Source organism: Lagopus leucura, unplaced genomic scaffold (assembly GCF_019238085.1).
Source record: "Lagopus leucura isolate 7727_CA_CO unplaced genomic scaffold, USGS_WTPT01 Super-Scaffold_739, whole genome shotgun sequence".
NCBI lineage: Eukaryota > Metazoa > Chordata > Aves > Galliformes > Phasianidae > Lagopus > Lagopus leucura.
The window spans coordinates 2,019,499-2,042,107 of record NW_024962255.1 but is presented as its reverse complement, the minus strand read 5'-3'; positions in this window follow the sequence as shown (position 1 = coordinate 2,042,107).

The following is a 22,609-nucleotide window of genomic DNA, read 5'->3' as shown; positions in this document are numbered from 1 at the left end:
GCCTCTTAAATGGCCATTTAGTTGAGAGTGTTGTGCCCTCTATGCTCATCCTTCAGATGGGGATAGATCATTCATACAATCTTTTGTGACAGCAACTACATCGTGGTTTTCTAGTAGCACAGTGGCCTCCAGCTTCTCTAATTTGTTTCCCAAGCTGTGTAAGTTGGTGTAGAGGCATTTCAGCTGGCTTTGTCGCCTTCTCAAAGGATAACTCCTTAGTTCCTTTGAAGTATTTCCCTTGAGTTTTCCTGTTGCTTTTTCTTATTGCCTCAGTCATCCCTGGCTAATTCTTGCAAGGTTTCAAGTGTGCTGCAGTGCTGCCAGCACATCTCAGGGCAGCAGGTTGAGGACCCCTCCTAGCATCCTGTCCATCTTACCTAGCTATACCATCCCAAGCTATACCATCCCATACCTCATCAAGGGCAGGCTCACTATCATTCCCACCTCTCAAACCTAGTTTAAAGCCCTGTCAATGAGCCCTGCTAACTTTTCCCCACAGACTTTCTTCCCACTTCAAGAGAGCTGTAACCCATCCAGTGACCTCCAACCTGATGCCACGTAGTCTGCTTCTCTATCAAAAAACCCAAAGTTTTGGTGGAGGCACCAGCTACAAGGTCGTTTATAGAAAGGGTCCTTCTGTTTCTTTCAGTGTCCTTACACTGTTCCTGTGAGTGCCCCTTTGTTTCCATTAGCAGACATCCCAGGCTCTTGAGAAAGACAAGTTTGTCTTGTCTTTCCTATGAAATTTCAGCTCAGATGAGAAATAAATCATTCTCCCACAATGTTTCTTCATTCAGGGTTTTCTTGCAGATTTTACAACTTGGACATGAAAATAAAAGTCAGCCAAAGGATGTTATACAGTACCTGTGGTACATTTTTATCATCAAATATTACCGTGTACCACAGCACTCTGTTCTTACTAGTATGTACTGATATTTTTGAATTTACCTGGACTGAAATCATACAGTCAAAATTTCTAAATGCATTCTGTTTCCATGTGCATTATATTATATATCAGTTTTGTTTGTTTGTTGGTTTGTTTTTGATGTTATCTTGCTCTAAAGCATAAACAGCTTAACAAATGAAATTGCATCTGCCTGATTCCAGAAATCTGACTAACAGTAAAGGTTTTCAGCTGGAATAAATATCCTTTCGCTAAAATGATTTTTAGCAAAATTCCTCTTTCCCCCAATAAACTCTGACTTTACTATTTTAACAGAGATAATGCTCCCAAAATATGATTGCAAGAAAATCCGTAAGACCAGTATGAAAAACTCTGTGTGCTTCATGAAATGATTTTTACCAGTAAAAAACAAATACGTACTTCAGTGTATGTCATGCCAATAGCACAAGGAAGGAACTGTGTTTCATCAAGTGAAAATCCACCATCAAGCTCATAGTAGCATCGTTTGGCTTTGTAAATTTAGACTTGGGGGATCGTAAAACAATCGTGTACAATGAATTTTCTACAGAGCAGTGCAGCATTTGAATTCTGGGTAGTCTCATCAGAACATGTAATAATATATCAGTTTTTAATATTTAAGTGACTTGGTAAAAAATCAAAAAAGTAGAACTAGTTATTAAACCTGTCAGAAATGTATTCCAAGTAAGTACCAAGAGAGGAAGAAATAAAGATCGGATTTGGTGTTTTTCCACAGTAACATAGTGAGTTCCATCAGATTTACATCTTTTCTTTGTAATGTGGAAGCAGAACTATTAATCTTATAAAGGTAGGATATCAGGTAACTTGCACACACAAGCATTTTCTAAGTGGTTTGCAGTTTGTGTGCATATTCAGTGGCATACAACATGAATCTGGTTATTTTTCATTGCATATTTTGTGCAATTCATACTTACTCTATGAAATTCATCATGCATTTCTGTACATTAAGTGTAATAATCTGAGTTTTATCCCATAGTAGAGGGCCTTCTACTTGCATGTTCTTCTACACCATGATTGTCTGAAACTATTTGAGGCCAAAAGAAATATTTCTGTAAATTCTTAAGCATGTATTTTCAAAAAATTCTGCTTTTTAAATCTTCAGTGTAAAAATTAGTTTTGTCTCAATACATTAAGAAGTCAAAGGGTCAAATCTCAAATATGATCAAGGTAAAACTCCTTAAGAACTGACGCTGGTGTTCTGGCAGGCTAAGTATGAAAGAAACAATGAAAATTGCGTAGTGCTTGTTTGCATATTTTCAAATTTAAACAGTAATAGCTTTTCTGTTGAGTGTAAATTGAAACTAGAATTTTAGGTTCTGTGTTGTTTTGCTTTCCACTTTTCTACCCCTGGTGCAAAATTAGACTGTGCCAAGGATGGGTCATTTTTCCACGTAACTGTCCGCATTTGGAGATTATAAAGGCAAAAGGAGTTCTTGTCACAATTCAGCCAAATTTCATCTAGAACAAGAATCTTTGGACCCTATAGAACAAGTCCCATTGGATTTAGAGTGCCTTACTTGTTGACACATCTAATATACATGTACATTTTTTGCTTAGAGTCCACAGTAACTTGTCCACAGTAATGTTACAGTGTACTTTTTCATCCTTCAATGATTCTGTTTCTTTCCCTAGTATTCTCAGTTTCTGAACTCTTAGTTAACACTGCTAATAGGAATTTAGATGGGTGTTTCAACAGGAGACTAACAGAGTAGTATAACAATCTGAATCTCCGTTTCCTTCTTCAAGGACCCCAGTCAGTCATCCTTTTGCCATACTTTTGAATTGGGCAGTTACAAGTTCAACCTAAGCTCAACCAAATGTATTTGAGTGCTTCCAAGGCTGAAGACTCCCTTCTGCATGTCCTTGTTCCTAGAGTTAGGGTTTGTTGGCTTTGTTTTTGGCAGATTGAAATTCACAGTATAGGCTTTATTAAATTTATATGGCCATTCCATTTGATCAGGATCACAAAGTTTTCCTGTCACATTCAGGCTTGGTGGAGTCATGCCTGGGACAGTTTACAGACCTGGGAAAGCAGCCAGCCTTGAGCAGCGTATCTTCTATTTAGCAAATGTTTTGCATAGCATGTTGTAATTGTGAGGGCCTTTCTAAGAAGTGTGACTTTTAAAAGCGGCCATCTTTCCTCCCTGCTCTTTGTGTATGGAATCCTTGTACTGAAAGCTTCTTGTGAAGTTTCTTGTTGTTTCAGTGGCTTTGGTATTAAGGTCTCCAGCATTTGGAGTGTTTAGGGTAAAGATGCAAAAAGACAGAGCAAGTAAACCACAACAGTAGTAAATAAGTGTTATGAAGCTGTAAATAAAATGCAGACTGCAAAAGTGTTGTCATTGGAGTAGATACAGAAAGAATCTATCTTGGCTCTAATTAATTTGAGCAAAATTACCCAATTGCCAATTCCTGCCAATACAACAATTATTCTCTCTTGAGTTAGCTTTGTTTTTTTCTTATTGGCCGTTTTGTTAGTTTAAGGAAATTGTAAGCTGAATAAGCTGGATTCAAGCTTATTAACATTTTAAAGTGTGTTTCTAAAATAAAATCTTTGCTTTAAAGTTTAAAAAAAAAAAAAAAAAAAAAAAAAAAAGGACTGAAAATGAAACAAGCAAAAAGCTTCCTGGTTTTCTTTTCTGGTCTCTGGCTTTTTCAAGGCAAACTAAGTGCTTTGAATGTACAGGGAGAGAAAATCAGGACTGAATTTGTAAGCTGTTCTTCCTGTAAGCTGAATTTACAAGCTGTTCTTTACAAACCTTGATTTATACATACTCCTCATTTCTTAAAAAGATGCTGAAATAGCTGTTCCATGATGTATAGAAGCACTACACTGACAGAAAATCACAAATCTCACATGGACAATGGACAGAATCCCAAAAGAAAAAATTTATTGAAATATTTTAAGAAAGCTATATCTGCACAAGAGAGGCAAGGTTAAATGAAGCATTCAGCTCTTAGAAACATCCTCAGATTTTCCTTTGAGTTCCATTCTTCAGTTTTATAGCTATGTGACATGTATTTGATGTACTTGACACTTCTCTCGTAATACAGAATGATCTTCCATCTTTTTATTTTATTCTTGGGAAATCACAGAGTGGCTGACGTTGGAAGGGGCTTCTGGAGGTCATCAGATCCTATCTCAACTCTCAAGCAGGGGCATTTAAGTTGTGCATATAGTGAAGTTATATTTAAGGCATGCAAATTTATATACATACGTGTAACTTAGCGCAAGGAAAAAATGAAAAATGCCAACTAAAATTTCTTCTACTGAGTATCTTTCATTCTGTATTATTCTCCCCAAGCATTCAGCTGGTTTCTTTTCTAGGGATGGAGCTTGTAGCATTTCTCACGGAGAGAACACTGTGTGTTCTTTGGAGGAAGCTCGGAAGCTCAGAAGCAGTCCAAGCACAGTTTGGATAAGAGATATTAATAGAGTTGCATCCTCACACAGTGTTTCTGAATTTGGCTCTTTGTTTCTTTGTCTGTGCTTCTAGATGTCAGTGTTGTGTTTGGCTAAATGACCCCAGCTCTGAGGGATTCTACTCACTGCACACTGACTCGGTTGCTCTGTGATTCTGTCTCATCCTCCCACAGTGGTATTTATTGCTCTGAAGCTTAGGAAATATATGTCCTATTACATCTGTCTTCTTTTCTTCTTTAGGCTCTCTAGTCTCGATTTCAAGTTACAGTATCTGCTGGGTTTAGATTGGTGTTCTTTCAGCCATGGCATTAGATGTAAAATTTCTCACTGCACAATGCACTGAGTAGAATCAGCAATACCATCTGAGACAAAAACTATTACTGATGGGACTTCAGATAACACCATCTCCTGTATAAGCTCTTCTTGAAACTGTACCTAGAAGAAGTATGTGTAAGTGTGTTTTGTTCATTTTTTAAGGATTCTGATGATCTTCTGTTTGTAGCACAGGGAAGAAAGAGCTTACAGGTTTTTTTTAATGGTCTTTAAAAATCTTGAGTAAACAGCATATGTAATTACTTTGTAGGGAAATACTACTTAATTAAAACACAAAGTCATTCTATTAGCATACACACCTGCTGCTCATATGGTTCATTTCTTCCAGAAATGATCAAATTACTGTATAGAGATTGTTCTGTAGTTCAGTTATCTAGAATACACACTCCAGCACTCTGTCTTGTCCTCCTCCTCATCGCTGGCTTGAGAACAGTCACACTGAATGCAGATAGAGATCTGCTGGGGCTCAGCTACCAGCTGTGAAAAAATACAGTTTATCTTGACTGTGTAAGAAAAAAAAAAAAAAAAAAAAAAAAAAAAAAGCCCACCACCCAAAATCTATACAGATTTTCTAGATGCTATCTGCGGGGGAAATGAACAAAAAAGTGCTCTTCAGATCGAACACAAAAGTGTTTCTGTTTCCCTCATGCACTTTACCACCATCCAAAAAGTGTGAAAAACAGCTTTTTGTAAAAGTTTGGAAATGCTTTGAAAAGTTGAGGATGCTACAGATAGGACTAAGCCTCCATATTATTTAAGAGACCTTAGAATATATTTTGATGGACTTAATATCAGACAAAATACTACTGGAAGATTTGAATATGTCCTAGCATGTGCCAGCAGTGCCTTTTCTTTACATGTTCCTGTCACATTAACTGAAAATGAATTGCATTTACAAAGGAGTTGAATTCATATCTTCCACTCTCACGTGTTTTTCTTCTGACAGTTTTCAAGTGCATATAATATATGTTGAAGGGACAGACCAGTAGTGAAGTTTTCATTTCTTCCAAGTACTATAGAACCAGCTGTATTAGGTTTAACTGAGTCTCTGTCTCCTCTGAAGAGACTTAAATAAAAACTGTAGGTGGTTGGGCAAGTACAGAGTGATCCTTTCCTGATGCCTCTTCCCAGCTTCTGCCCATCAGACATGCAGGGGTCTCTGCAGGCGGCAGCTGAGTTTTGAGTGCTGGATTTAACTGCTGGCAGTATACCCATGCTCCTTCACTTCAGTGCACAATCTTTATACAGGAGTTTTTGCTCCTTATTTACTGCTTCATTGGCTTTTCTGGACAGCTTTCTGTACTGAGGTGCATTAAGTTTTCCAAAGAGTTTGACTTTGCTGCTTCCTACATCTCTGCACAAAACCCATCATCCGTAGGGTTCTGTTTTGTTCAATACTGCTCATACACCTTTAGGACTACCTAAAGTCCTAAAGTGAAGCTACCAGTATGCCGCTGTCACTCTTAAAACTTCTACTATTTAAGTTAATATTCTTTCTATTGCATTCCCTACTTACTACATGGATCTCCAGCTAGTTATGATTGTAGTATCAAGATAATCATCTATGAGGAATAAATTGTTTATGTCCTGAAAGTGATTTAATATGGTTATGTGGCAGACCTCACTGGGACAGATATTCTTGGTGACATAAAAGAATCCCAGCCAGCCACACCAGAACTAGGTGAGCACTTTAATCCTGGTACAGAGAGTGAAGGCCACAGGACATAAAAGTTTCCTTATTACGTGAGGATATTGTTTTACATGGCCTTGCTTTTTAAAGCTCTGCATAGCTTTGATCTGGGTAATTCAAATATTGTTTATTTCCTGGTGTCCATCAGAATAGATGAAATCAGGGGATAAGTTCAAAATCTCCTTTCTAATACTGGGCACAGTGACACAACCATTTCTTTGGAAGGTGCATGTCTCTGGGACTTAGAATTCCCCACAGCTCAGGCTAAAGCACAGACATAAGCTGTTCAGGTCCTGTGGATTCTGATATTTTTTCCCTTCACTGAGTATTTAGGAGTATGTAGAATAAAAGAGGAGCAATGGCATTGCAGTTATATCTATGTGGAGCATGAATTTGGGTCTAAGTAAACGCCAGAGTTTATGTAGATGTTTGTAGCTTGTGCACTGTAGCTGGAGGCATGTAGACTCAATCCATGACTCTGTGAATGTACATTTCAATCAATTAATGTCAGAACATTGCTTCAGTTCTCTGAAAATCTGTTTCAGGCTAGATTTTCTTCATAAGTAGCGTGCTGGTCATTCAAATAAAGGGAAGAGAGAAAGTTAAAACAAACAAACAAAAAAGTTATTTATATAATCACCTCTCTCCAAGTGGCTTATGCGTGCATTTAAATCCCTCTCATGTCAAGTGTCACTACATTCCACAGTCATACGAGGTATGAACGTGTTTCTGTTCCCTCATCCTCCTTTCCCCCACAGCTCCCCAGTTATGTTGGAGTGACAGAGACAGATCCTTTCAGGAGGGCACTTTGAATGTCAGGAGATTGGGTTTCCTTTGGAACTTAGACAAGGTTTTTAAGTACGTTGTGGAAATAGATTGGAGCCTCTGAAAGCATGTCTTGAAATTAGTAGCAGATCACAGAATCACAGAATCACAGAATCACAGAATCACCCGGGTTGGAAGGGACCTCAAGGATCATGTAGTTCCAACCCCCTGCCTAGCAGGGCCACCAAACATAGACATTCAGATCAGGTTGCCCAGGACCCCGTCCAACCTGGCCTTAAATACGTCCAAGGATGGGGCATCCACAACCTCCCTGGGCAGCCCGTTCCAGGGCCTAACCACTCTCCTTGCAAAGAACTTCCCCCTAACATCCAACCTAAATCTTCCCTCCTTCAACTTGCATCCATTTCCCCTAGTCCTGCTGTTGTCAGCCCTTTTGAAGAGTTTACTCCCCTCCTGGGTGTAGGTTCCCTTCAGGTATTGATAGGCTGCAATGAGGTCACCCCGCAGCCTTCTCTTCTCCAGGCTGAACAAGCCCAACTCCCTCAGCCTGTCCTGACAGGGGAGGTGCTCCAGCCCCCTGATCATCTTAGTTGCCCTCCTCTGGACCCTTTCCAAAATCTCAATGTCTTTCTTGTACTGAGGGCTCCACACCTGGACACAGTACTCCAGATGGGGCCTCACAAGAGCCGAGTAGAGAGGGACAATCACCTCCCTGTCCCTGCTGACGACCCCTCTCCTGATGGAGCCCAGGATCCCATTTGCCTTTCGAGCTGCCAGAGCGCACTGCTGGCTCATGTTCAGTCTCTCGTCCATCAGGACCCCCAGGTCCTTCTCTGCCGAGCTGCTCTCAAGGACCGCTCCTCCCAGCCTGTACAGGTGCCTGGGGTTCCTCCGGCCCAAATGCAAAACCTTGCACTTTGCCGTGTTGAACCTCATTAGGTTCACCCGAGCCCAGCCCTCCAGCCTGTCAAGGTCCCTCTGAATGGCATCCCTTCCTTCCACCGTATCAACCGCACCACTCAGCTTGGTGTCGTCAGCAAACTTGCTGAGGGTGCACTCAATTCCCTCATCGATGTCATTAATAAAGATGTTAAAGAGCACCGGTCCCAAGACAGACCCTTGGGGGACACCACTTGTTACCGGCCTCCACCTGGACATAGAGCCATTGACCACCACCCTCTGTCTGCAGTTTTTCAACCAATTGCTTATCCATCGGGTCGTCCACCCATCAAATCCACTTCCCTCCAATTTGGAGATGAGGATGTGGTGGGGGACCATGTCAAAGGCCTTGCTCAGGTCCAGGTAAATGACATCAGTCGCCTTCCCTTCGTCCACCAATGCCGTCACTCCATCATAGAAGGCCACAAGATTAGTTAGGCATGACCTTCCTTTGGTGAAGCCGTGCTGGCTGTCTCGGATCACATGCTCATTCTTTATGTGACCGAGCATGTTGTCCAGGAGGATCTGTTCCATGATCTTCCCAGGCACGGAGGTGAGACTCACCGGCCTGTAGTTCCCTGGGTCCTCCCTGCTCCCTTTCTTGTATATGGGAGTGACGTGACCCTTCCTCCAGTCATCCGGGACCTCACCTGACAGCCACGACTTCTCAAATATGATGGAGAGCGGCTCAGCAACCACCTCAGCCAGCTCCTTCAGGATCCTGGGATGCACGCCATCCGGCCCCATAGACTTGTATTCATTCAGTCTAAGGAGGCACTCTCGGACTTGCTCTGCCCTTACAGTGGGGAGGGATTTACCTCCTTGGTCCCCACATAGAGGTTTGGGGATGCAAGATTCTGGGACGTGTAAAAGACTAGATTCCTGGCCACCAGTGAAGACTGAGGTGAAGAACTCATTCAGCACCTCAGCTTTCTCTTCATCTGTTGAAGCCAGTTCTCCTTTTAAATTTACCAAAGTAGGTACGCCCGTTTTGGCCTGTCTCTTCTGGGCAATGTACCTGTAGAAGGTTTTCTTATTGTTTTTCACATCCCTTGCCAAGTTCAGTTCTGCCTGCGCCTTGGCTTCCCTGATCCCACGTCTGCAAGTCCGGACGGCATTCCTGTACTCTTCCCAGGTGACACAGCCTTGTTTCCAGAGCTTGTACACCCCTTTTTTCGCCCTCAGTTTTCTCAGCAGGTCCTTGCTGAGCCATGCCGGTTTCCTACCTCGTCTGCCCACTTTCTTATTCAGAGGAATGGAGACCTCTTGTGCTTCCAGGAGGGCATCTTTGAAGAGCCGCCAGCTCTCCTCAACATCCTTGTCTTTGAGGGCAGCGCGCCAGGGGATCTTGGCCAGCAATCCATTGAGTAGCTTGAAGTCTGCTCTTCTGAAGTTCAGTGTCCTGGTCCTGCTCTTTGCCAGGCCCACATCGCTTGAGATCACAAACTCAACCAGGGCGTGGTCGCTGGAGCCCAGGCAGCCTCCAACCTTGACGCCTTTGATGACCTCCTCAGCGTTGGTGAGCAGCAGGTCCAGCAATGCTTCACCTCTGGTCGGTCTGTCCAATACCTGAACCAGAAAGCTATCGTCAATGGATTCCAAGAGCCTTCTGGAGCTCTTGCAGCTCGCCGTGTGGTTTTCCCAGCAGATGTCCGGATGGTTGAAGTCCCCCACCAGGACAAGAGCCCGTGAGCCAGACATCTCACGCATCTGGAGCAAGAAAGCCTTGTCAACAGCCTCCCCTTGATCAGGTGGTCTGTAGTATACCCCTAACACCAGCTGACCTATATTTGTCCCATCTCTAATCCTAACCCACAGGCTCAGATGCATCCTTACATGCCCTACTGCATCCTATTTTGATTAAAAAAAAAAAAAAAAAAAAAGCAATAGAAAAGTGTGGCAGGTAAATATGAGAGGGAAAATATATTTTCTCATTCAGAATACTTGCAGCTAGTAAATGATTCAAATCCCCCACATTCCTTTTGGGTGTGCAAACAGACAAAAATTTTGCCTGTCAAACCTCTTCCCCCTTTCCTTCATTCCAGTTAAATGTTGTGATACTAACTGCACTGACAAATACTGGAATAATGTATGTAACATGCTGGTCTGCCTTTCAAGCAGAGGAACATAGAAGTCCAGGCTTTTAGGTGCACAAGCCTGCTAAAATTGTATGAGTTGTATGAAATGTTTGAATTCACTTTTTTGAAGTTGAAGCATGCTATTATTTTGTGATATTAATAAGAGCAGCAAGATTGCTAGAGAAAGAGTAGAGTGAAATAAAATTTATAATGTACATTTGGAGTGCTCAGACACTGAAAAAAGTATGAGGAACAAAAGCAGCTGAAGGAGTGGGGCAGTGTGGAATCTGATTTAATAGGATTAAAATAACTGTTAAAATTTCTGATGGGATACTTAATCCACTGAAAGACTCCAGCCACGGATGATGCTTTACTGCTGAAGTGGAAGGTATCAGAAAAAGATCCAATTTATGATTAGTTACCTATGCTTGAGGTTTTTCTGTGCTTTCCATTCTTTTCTTTCTGGACCTGGTGCCAAATTTCACAACTCGATTAGGGTTTGGAGATCCAGAATGGGTATGTGCTGTGCTCTCAGGTTATTCATGAGTTATATCACGATCTCTCAGAATTCCTGTTGATGAGTTGTGATCTCCCTCCTCAGCTAACACCTCTTTCTTGAAACTGTCATATGGAGATCATGTCAGTATTGAGCGTGCTGGCATCCCGCCTGCTGCTCTTGCGCCACGAAATATCGAGTCGTGGTCAGGCTAACAACCATCCATGTGGTTGTTAGCTAGCCAAGTCCTCCATGTATCCAAAAGAAAGAAATGAAGTTATTTACAAGCACAGGTCATGCTACATTCTCGGATTTTCTTCCTTGTCGACAATTTTTTCATCGTAAGTGCTTTAATGGAATGTTTTATAGCCTGGATTGTGATCAGCAGAAGCTTCCTTCCTTTGAGGTACTCTGCATGCAGCTGAAGGCTTCCCAGAAGGAATGAGGAATAATCTTGTGTTCCAGGTGTGCAACCAACTGCTCACATGTCCTCTCACATGGATGGAGCTTGTAGTCTGGCTTGAAGCATGCAGCAATAAGGCACAAAGCCTTTGCGTTTAGGCTGCTTCAGTAATCGTCAAAGGGAGAGGTCAATTGACTTCCAGGATAGTTCATCCTGCGTCTGTTAGGCATTTTCAATGTAATTAGGTGGCCTTTGGAACTGCTTTCCCTTCATTACCTTTTGAGGGAGCTTTGATGATTAGCTTGGAGGAGATCCCTAGCTCTTACGTGGCAGCATTCAGTGAGATAAATACACCCTTAAGCTCTCTGTGAGATCTATGTCTGTAAGATAACAGAAGTGCTTCAGTCTTTTCAGTAAATCTCCTGATGCTCTCAGGTGTTATGACTATGGCAGCATACAGAAATTTTGTCTTTTAGGTTGGACAGATTGAAAACTGCATGGTAAAACTGTTGCTCGTGATAGACACCCTAGCAAGAGACGGGCACGGTTAATTGTGTTCTGGCAAAAAATGACAATGGAAATGGGTAAGAGATCTGAAACTGTTTATCACATAGGATATGTGTGATTATTGTATATTACCTATATGAAATTACTGTTGTCAAAGGAGGAAATGTGAAAAAAATAGCCTAAAATGACAAAAAGCTAAGGCATGGATTGATGCTACAAGATTGTATCAGAGGGAGAAAGGAAACATTTGCTAGGCCAGCATTGCAGACCATTGCACATACAAATCTCCAGCCAATAACTCTCACCATGGCTTTGGCCTTGAGAGCTGTGAGGTTCTGAAACAGTGCAGGATACCTACACCAATGTGCAGGACCCGCTGAGGCAGGAGGATTGCTCTGGTTTGGATCTGCCCTCTAAACAGATGTTTTCCTCTACAAGGAGTAGACTGAGTCACCAACCCAGAATCTCACCCAAGAATTCTCCCAAAACACATGGATGTTCTGTATGCGTTCAGTATTTATTTCCTACAGTGTTGTACCCTCTGGAGCACTCTTTCCATTCAGTATTTAGGTACTCTGCATCTGTGACTGTTTTCATGTCTTCTGATGAGTCCCTACTTGTGCTTTGCTGTAATAAAAGTATTCTAGATATCTGAAATATGTAGGGTGGCATATTTACTAATATTTCAAAGACCGTATTTCTTGTTTTATCTCCCCCACTTACTGTACAGCTAATTCTTACTCGTGTCATTACAGAGAGCTCATGTAGGGCCACATACCAGTCATTCACAGCACTTTTGAGGTACTGTGTTCATCAACAGTGCAATGTGAAATTCTGCTCTTTTTCTCTTGCTCCTGTTTATTCTTTCATTTCACCAGCTATAAAAGACAGTGGTAGATCAGCTTTTTCCTTGCCTTGCATAAAGAAGTTGCCCAAGGCAATGTTTTAGTGCTGAAACTGGCCAGACTCTGATATGCAGGTTTTAATGCTTTATAATTGTTACAAGAAGGAAGTCTATTATCATGTTCCAAGTTGCACTGAATTGGAGATGTATAAAGCTGAAGTATTTCTTTGTTATTTCTCTCAGTGTCATGCTCTATAAATTGTTCCTGTGGGAAGAAAGTGTCTCAGTTTCAGCTGGGACAGAGTTGTTTTTCTTCACAGTGTCTAGTATGATGCTATGTTTTGGCTTTGTTAGAAAAAACATGTTGATAACAAGGGGGATGTTGAAGTAGGGGGATTGAGCACCACTGTGTAGTGCTGAGCCACCTGCCGGGTTAAATCACAACAGAAAGTCACCCTTAGTACCTATCTTCTTCCTGGCAGTGGCTTTTTTTCAGAAAGGAATGGGATATTCTGTCCCAGTGTTTCCATCCTGTATGTCTGTATGCGTATCGCTGGAGTGGAGGTATAGGTGCAGCACTGAACTAAAAGGTAGAAGCTATATATTTTCAGCAAGTGCCACAGTGGGTTTCAGATAACTTGCTCCAGATGAACTTGGCAAAGAGGTTTTCCTTTCCAGACTATATTCTATTAATTAGTTTGCTAAACGGTAAGCAGGAGGTATGTTATGGTCATGTACTGAATTCTCACATGCTGTAGAATACGTGGGTATGCTTTCTAGATTTTGCAGGTAAATTGTCTTGAAAAGAAAGCTACCACTATTGTTTGGAAATTCTTCTTTCTCTAACCCACATAGATACAAAAGTGCAAGTGTCCCAGCAACTTTGGCAGTCCATCGTCCAAAGGGAGCAAGCCCAACACACTGACATCTGATTTGAGAGCTGAAGTAAAATATAACATATAAGCGGTGGTAGAAGCAGCACAGCATCATGTCCAGAGCAGAGAACCAAGCTCAGCTGTGGTAGTTATTTTTTTTTTCTCAATTATTTCGGCTGCGCAAGAGGCTGCATAGGAAAATGTGTTCCTCAACCTGCCAATAATTCCAAAACGTGTAACTGTTTTAACAGCATTGAGTGTTATGTCTGGCTTCAGATGATTCAAATAATCCTCTCACCTTTTGTTCAAACATAAATATTTTAAACCTTCTGTCAATATTAGGCGACTCTTCGTAGCACGTGCTGTCAGATTTTGCCCTACTGTAGGTATTCAGGGATCCATGGTGTACTTGAAATTGTTTAAAGTCAACAGATAAGTACGATTCACCCAGTAAATCTGTATTTCTCTTATGGTAATTCATACAAAGAAATGTTCATTCTCTTTGGAAAGGAAAGATCTAGTAGTGATTTATGGCACACTGACTTCACAGTTGTGTAGGCTGCAGTACTATCCTTTATTGAGGTAAATGTTGGATTAGAGATATACTACAGTTGTGAATTACTGATTTGTTTTATGGTGTCTAATGCTGTTGCATACAAAGCAGTTTCTAAAGGTTGCATGGTCCATGTAATGAGACAGAGAAGTGCTTTCCCACACTGTAAGCTGGTATTCCCTCTGTTCTGCTGGATATGTGAGGCAGGAGGTCTGTTTAAAGGCTCATGTTCTAAAAAAACAGATGACGGGAGATAAACCACCAAGCAGCCTGCATATCACTTCTAGCAAAAAAATCGTAAATTGGCCAAAACAGGGTTCATGTTTGATGCATTACAGAGAGTGTGTCTGCAGTGTAGGACAGGAGAGGTTTGCAGGTCTAGGGGTGGGCCCTTCATTTCCTAATTGCTAGCTAATGAAATCCTTTCAGCAGCACACTGGTTTCACACCATGTGAAACCAGCTAGCTTATTTCACACCAAGTCTGTCATCTCATCATGAGTTTTGGGAAGTTTATTAGGATTTTGCTCTGGCTCATTTTGTCAAGCATCAACTTCACTTGTTTAATTCAGAGTGAGGAATGCGTGTGTCTGCAGTCATCTGCACCCTGAGCAGGGTCTGTGCTGCTGCTTCCTGCCCTTTTCCAACAACTTCACTTTATGGTCTTGACAGTGTGTGGGTGTAGGGAATTCCTTCCATCCTTCCTATCAATTCAGTTTTCACAAATGTTTGTACATATCTTCTTCTAAGTAATTTCCCAGGCTATTTCAGAGAGAACAATCTGGAAGGTTCACAAATACTCTGGTGTTTTCTTGCCATTTGTACAACTCATATTGAGAGACCCCATTGGCATAAAAATATTCTATTTATAGTCAATTATTTGATTATTTGTTTTTCTCAGAGCATATCATGGACAGATTTTTTTTTGCATACAGATTTCTGACAGCTGAATATATGTATATAAGCTCTAATATTTTTAAGGCAAATTTATAAATGTATTTGGTTCCAAGTTTCAGAATTTTTCAGTAATCTCTTGGCTGGGGCATAGAACAGGCTGTCCTCATGTGCCATAAGATGAGCCAGCATCAGCCAGGGAAGAAGAATGGCATGGCTGAACTTCTGCTGAGGTTCCAGGATTGTTTAGTCTGGAGAAGAGGAGGCTCAGGAGAGACCTCATTGCTATATACAACTCCCTGACAGGAGGTGGTGGCAAGGTGTCACTCTGCTCACAGGTAAGTGGTAGGACAAGAGGTGATGGCCTCAAGTTGTGCCAGGGGAGGTTCAGGTCTGATATTAAGGAATTTTTTCTTCTCCAGAAAAGCACTGATGGCACAGGGTGCACAGGGAGGCGGGGAAGTCACCATCCCTGGAGGTGTAACACTGGGGGACATGGGCAGTGGGCAGGTGAGGGTGAGCTAGAGTTGGACTCTGTGATTTGAGGGGGCTTTTCCAACCTTACGATTCTATGTGTAGCCTTCTGTTTTATTAAATTAGAAGGTTTTCTAAAAACTATGCTGATTTTTCTTCTTCGTCTTCTACTCTGTTGGTTTATTTGGGGTCCACATAGTCTGGAGGTTTCTCTATAGTCTCGGCAGAGCAGGGGCTGAGAAGAAAGGCATGCAGATCTTTGCTGCAAGAGAAGAGCACCTAGGGACTGTCCTGCAAAATGGCCAAAGTGCTGACTGTGGGAGCTGAACTACAGGAAAGAAAAACGTGTCACTGAGTTGAGTGTACCCAAATGAATTGAGCTTGGTGAATTTAACCAGGAGGCATTTCTTAATTGAAGACTATGACTAAAGCTGTCCATTAGTACGTCTATTTAAGATCTTAAATGTAATGAGTGGGATTTGGTCAACAAAAATATTGGTATTCTCATGACCATCATAAAAGGAAAGAATGGATGAAAAATAAAAAAATCAGGCTGATCACCTTAATTTCACTTCATGAAAAAAATGAAATGTAGGCATAAATAAACTATTCATGAGCATCTCTGAGACAATTAACCTCTGATAGATTACCAACAGGCAGCAGCATAATTTTATCAAAAGCAAATTGGAAAATGAACTTAAGATGAATGCAGTCTCCTTTCACGGGGCAGTTATCTTAGGTTCTCTGCTAAAAAATAAGGCCTCTTGATTCCTCCTTTCTAGCCTTGGATCATTTTCACGAATGCTGGAATAAATAGCACATTTGTTCAGGTGCAGATAGCACAAGTTGGAGGAGCTACAAGGTTAAAATTCAGAATAAACTTGACAAGTTTGAAAAACTGTCTGGCGTTAAATGAGAATAGAAGTGTAAGCAATTGCTCTTAGGCAGGGGTAATCATCTGCTCAAATTCAGGCAAGGGGAAGAACAGTAAGCTATTGATAGGCAGAAAAAAATTTGGAGGTTGTAATGAATCATGAGCTCAGCAATGTCAGCCTTTTGCAGAAGAACCAAAACTCATGAGGCAGTGCTTAGACGGGACAGCATCATCTGTGAGTAGCATGAGCTTTTCATGCTGCTCACAGCATTCATAGGATATTTGCTGGTTTACAGTGCTCAGTTTTGGACACTGAATTTAAAGGAAAATGGAGCATGTAGAAAAACCGGGAGTGAATGAATAGAATTGCTTGGAAGGCTGGATTGTTTTGTATGAAGAAAGGACAAACAAAAACCATCAGATATGCAAAGCTTACTGTGAATGAAATAATCTGTGCTCCATTCCCTCAGTGTGTTGAACTGGCAATCATGAGATAAAATGCAGAAAATAAATCCAAGTTTGACATTAGGAAAAACTTTGAGAACTATGTGACAGTGAAGTAGACTCGCAGAAGTGGTGGTGAGACCTTTGTTATTACTTGGCCAAAAAAAGCACCTTCATGAAGATACGTACGTTTTTAAAGACCAGATTAGACTAACATTCCCTGGGAATTTTTTTTCTATGGACGATCAAATCTCAAAACAGGAAAGTAAGATAAGTGGCTTTTTGAGCATGTTCTGTTTTAGCCCTTCCAGTTGCAAGGAGATGCCCCTTTTCAGGTACATCACATACATGTACATGCCATTAACCTAAAATCCATGTGATTGTTTCCTTTCATCTCTCTTTTCTAAAGTATAACTTGGGCTTTTAGAGTGATAACACTAGATTAGTTTTGGGGTTTTTTTGCTTTTTTTTTTTTTTTTTTTTTCTTTCCTGTTTTATTCTCTTCGAAATGTATTTTTCCTGTTTCTTTGATGCTACATTCAAACAGCATTGACCACTGGTAACTAAAGACCTGGATGCTCTGTTTGCCTAAAGGCTGCTTTATTGTCTGAACAAGGAATAAACATTGTGTCAATTGCTGGTGTGTCTGAGAGCAGCTACAAACCCTCCCATTAGCACTGTGCTACAGCTGTGTTAGTCTTCAGCTCTATCAGCACGGAGAGAACCGGTCCTCTGTGAATATAAAGTAGGAAAGCAGATGTTCAGATACAGTCAGCAAGTGGGTATGAAATGCTGATCACATACATATGCTCTGGAATACTGTAAATATTACTCTGTAATAAAATTATCACAAATTAAAATTCATACAGGCTCACGCTGCTACTGTTCTGCTTTAATAAAACAGCAGAGTGCCCACATTTTTGGTTGTTTTTTTTTTTTTTTTTTTTTTTTCCCCCCCCCACTGGAATTAGAGTAGACTGAAGTGAGTGCTTTCACTGAGAGAAATTAAATGTGATATGACATTAATTATTAACATTTAAATCACATTTTAAATATTAAATCTAAGAAAAGTTGCATTATTTCCCAGGGAGACCTAACTTCTTTCAGGGCTTAATGACAATAAAATTAGCCTTGAGTGCTGCCAGCCTTCAGGGCTCCTTGCCCTCCTAGAGTAAGGTAGTGCAGATCATTAGGCAGCAGATACAAAATGCTGTCCTTCTTAAGTCAAGGTTTGAAACCTGCATGTGGGATATAGCGATGTTTCTAAGTGTTGTTTGATTGGGGTATACCTGCGTGTGCTCTCAGGGTCTGCGTGTGCCTCTCAGTGCACCAGTGAGGTCACTGCTGAGAGTAAGTCTGCAGAACACAGGTAGTATTTAGTTTGTATGATTTCTAGTTCAAACACATCTGTTTTGTGTGATGCAATGCTATGGTCACATTCCCATATCTGCTCTGTGACAAAGAGATTCCTTTATCAACTTACTGCACATAGGGAATTAAGAGCTGGAGCAGGTCACTGTTCTTTGGCACTTTTTGGTTTCTCCTGTAGCATATAGATAGAGTTTAAGAAGCATTTGGACAACACTCTAAAGCATATTGTCTGATTTTTTGGATGGACCTGGAGTGTGTGGAGTTGGACTTGGCGATCCTTATGGGTTCCTTCCAACTCATATATCCTATATATGATATTCTATTGTTCTGTGATTTTATTTAGGGTTTTTTTCTTACTGTTTTTTTAATAGTGAAATGACAGTACAGTGTTCAAGTCTGTGTGACTGATTCTGAACCAATTCTTCCTGTGTAAAAAGAATACAATAATACTGGTGCTGTGGAGAAATGCCTGGAGATTCTGTGTACGATTACAAATCATTAGGCCGAATATCTGCCATTTTAGTGACCTGAAATCAGAAGCATTAGATGGGCAGTACTGTAACTGGGACATTGCTGTCACAAAAAACAGTAATTAATTAATATATGTTTGCACTACAACTTAAAAACGAATCAGGCAGGAGGAAAAGAAAGGAAAGAGGAAAGAAAAGGAAGCATCATTTTGCAATGGCTATAACGCAACATATTTAGACGTACATGGAGGATCTGTAAAAAGTGGTTCCAGTTTCTGACGTTTGCCTACTTTTTTTTTTTTTTTTTTTTTTTTAACTTAAGTATGAACTGTAGCAGTAAAATGAAACATTTTTGTTGGAAATGCTTTCAAGGTAAGCATTCAGTATTCAAATATTTTGTATTTGCCAGAACAAGTCATTCACTCATTCATTCATTCGTTTATGAGGGCTTTGCTATTCTATTTTTATTATGAGCTCCCTTGGCTCACTTTGCAGTTTTATGAAGGACTCTCCTGAGATGTTTAAATGATAGCAGATAGCACAAACTGCAAGCGAGCAGTTCCCTGTGTTGCCAACACTGCAGATGAAAGCCCTCTATAACAGATAAGGAAAGAGGCAGGTAAAGCTTTATTCACACAGAACGAAGCGCATCCTCAGCAGCTGATAATGGAGTTGTCTTTAGATGCCATTGTGTTTTAAAAGTAAATAAATAAGAGTATTTACTGATCTGTCTTGTATTTTCTCAGCTCTCATCTAAAGCAGTGTTGAGCTTTCTTAGTCTAAAAGAGCACTGGATCCTGCAGCCCAGCCTTATATCAGATGTTTCGATATGTGGCTTTGGATGCCCGCCTACAATCCATACTCTTCAAAGGGAATTTCACTTCACCACAGACACTGGTATGCCCTGCAGCATTATGGAAATATTTCTCCTCTCTTGCATATTGAGGGAGCTTTTGCAGCCAGAGTTACTCCCACAGGCTCCTTGTCTCTGCCTCTTTAAAGAGAACGTTCCTCGGACCGCTCTGGAGGTCTCCTTCTGCCTTAATTGTGTTGTGAAACCAAGACAAATGTTACCTCTGATGGTTTCTGTCAGAGAAGCTAATGAGATTATTTGGATTGAAACCACAAGGGGTGTTACTGACCTGTCAGGTAGCATGGCTGGAAGAGAGGGGTGCTCACCCAGCCATTCCTTTGGAGCAAAGCCTTTATCTATGCTTCATCAGCATATTCTCTATAGGTTATTCTCCTGGCACCAAGTAATTAACTATGTGTATCCCCATGTGTGTTATCCCCACATTACAAATAAGCTATATCGCAGCAGAGAGCTTGTAGAAAATCATCTTCAGTGAGTTCATGATGTCAGGCATTGGTTTTGTGTTTGCTGTACAGAAGCCCTGAATGAGTTGGTGATCAATACTGTTTTCTCTGTCAGGTGTATCACACATGGCTATAAATACTCAGTGTGAGTTCCCCTAATACCATTACTGTGTTACTTTGTTTAGAAATTGCTCTAATTTTCCGTAAACAATTAATCATTGTAACAGAGGCTGTCATCAGGGTAGGACTCTCCTAATGCAGTTTGCTGACTGTCATACAGCACAGTCCTTACAGCACATATTTATCCCAGCTTACTCTCAGAGTGACTTAGGCAAGACACACTCAGAGTCCTCTGGTGAGAGAGTTGGGATACTTGTGCAGTTGGGGGTTCACCTTTGAAAGAAAGAAATCCTTGTTCCTCACTCTTAAGTGCATTTAAGCAGGGCTCATCTGTCAACCAGAAGTCGTTAGTCCTATGTAGCGTGTTGGAGTTTCCCCTGTTAATCAGGCCTTCTCTTTCCAGCTTTTATTGCTGTTTTTCTTATGTACAGAATTATTAATGTTAGAGAGTTTGGTTGTTGTTGTTGTTTTGTTCTAATCTACTCTTTCTGTTGTGTTCTTTTTTGCTAACTTGGAATATTATTAATTACAGAACTTGAAAAAACATTTTTTTCCATGTACTTAGGTTTAAAGGGATTCAGAGTGCCCATATTCATGTTGCTTAAAGGGAAATATCAGCCCAGGTTCGCTGAAAATCTGCAGCAGGTTCCTGGAAAGGCCTATGAACCGTGACTGCTTTGTCAACAACCTTGCCTTGGTTTTCATCCATGTCGTGCCATTTGGCATCAACAGACTCTTGTATGTGTTTGCAGCATGCTTCACCCCTAGGACCTGCAGTATTAGCTCTATTAATTAGCTTACTCTGTAAACAAAGATGCTTGTAGCTGATCTCTAAATAGTCCAGCAGAGGATATTCATGAAGTGGAAAAAAAAAACAAAAAACAGTAACTCAAAACGTGTGTTTTGAAGGCCTAAATACTTTCAGATATTTGCATAAAAAAACTATGCAAATCCTACCCTGCAGAGAGTGTTATTCTTACATTATTCAAATTATGAATTCACCAATAAATTTATTTAAGAAATTATCTCCATCATCAAATACAACAGAGATCAGAGCAAATGCATAGGTGAAGGAAAGTTGTGCAGAGAGGTATCTCGAGGGGCTGAGGCTTGTAGCAGGGGGAGGTCTGGGGGGAAATTGCAGCTCATGAGCAATGAATGTCAAGCAGCACAGCCAGCCTGTCTTACCCTGTGCCATTCTCCCTGAACTCAATTTCAGAATCCAAATTGGACAGAAAAATGGGCAGAATTAGAGTAAAATACCGGTTAAGTCAACACTGAACAGCAGCACAGTTTTCTGATGTGAACCGTAAACAGCACTGCAAGGAACTAGCAGAAGGAAAAGAAACAGAAATCTGTAACGTATGAAAGAAATCCTGGGCCATGACTGTCTTTTATTCAGGTTTTATGTCAGATTATAAACAACTGATCACTGTGCCTCCTTGTACAGAAAATTACCACGTTTGCATGAATAATTTAGCTAATGATAGCCCTTTCACAGCTGCCCTGCACCTTCCCTCGTATTTTCAGTCCTCAATTTGAGAAACTGCACCATAGAAGGGGCATTTTCTCAAGAAAATGTCAAGGAAGCGAATGCAACTGCTGGACTTAATGATGGAGTGTGAGCCATGTAAATTACATGATTTGGTGCATTTATTGGGGAACATATCACTGACCCTGAACCTTCATCCTAAGCTGGCAGTGCTGCTTGACTTTGAAGACATTGTGAGCGGTAGGGACACGTGTCTTTAACTGAGATACCAAAGCTTTACAAAAAGACTTCCTTGGAGGCAACTGGAGAACACCAGTGGGAAAGCTACTTTTGTGCTTTCAACTGCAGAGGGTATTTCTGCTTTGCAGAGGGATGGCGTGAGAGAGTGGGTTGCAACTGTCTGTGTTGGAGCTCCTTGGCTCTGTTAAAGCTCTACAGTTTCTCGTGCTTATCACACCCAAACGAAGGTGGGCAAAGTGACTTTGAAACAAAACTGTTGGTATCTGCAAATGCTTTTTGCACATGCCAAAGCAGGAAAACAAATCCAGTGGCATTTTTCAATAATTTGGCCTATATACTTTTTAGTTAGAGAAAGCCATAGGGGATTGTGATAGACTTTAAATTAATTTTAAAAGCTCGGCATGTGAGATTTAACTTGCATAAATTTAAAGGTAACGTGCACTGGCACAAACACTCTGAATCTCTCGTGTTGCTGAGCTTTAAGTTTTCCTGTTCCTCTGAGAAAAAGGAATTCTCAGTGTCACTGCTAAGCCGGCAATGTGAAAATGTCTCCAAAATATGTCAACAGTAAGAAAAAAGAAAAAATTCATTTGAGGAATGAAAAGCAATGAAGAGAAAGCTAAGATTTTTTACTCACTGACAGTATTGGGCTTCTGTGCGTAATGTGAATTCTGCATTAAAAAAATTGAGAAGTAATTCCCTAATGTTGTTTTTTAACTGCTTGCGAGCACTCCTTGCACATCTTGTCATAAACAGAATAAAAACCCAACAACTGTGTCTTAAAAGTTCTGTCACAATTCACCGTAGTTGATGACAGGTAAAATATGAGAAATGGAAGAAATAGCGCGTAGAGTCAGCCTGTCACACTCAGAGCCAAACAGGGTGGGAGCTGAATGCTTCTGAACTACTTCCATTAAGAGTAGTCTAATTTTTATGGCTAGTGATGATATTCTGTCACGGATTTGACCAGATCAATCTATGTCCGTGACAGGGGCGACAGGCCTCTGCCCTCCCCCCCCCCCCACCCCAGTCCCACAAAATGGG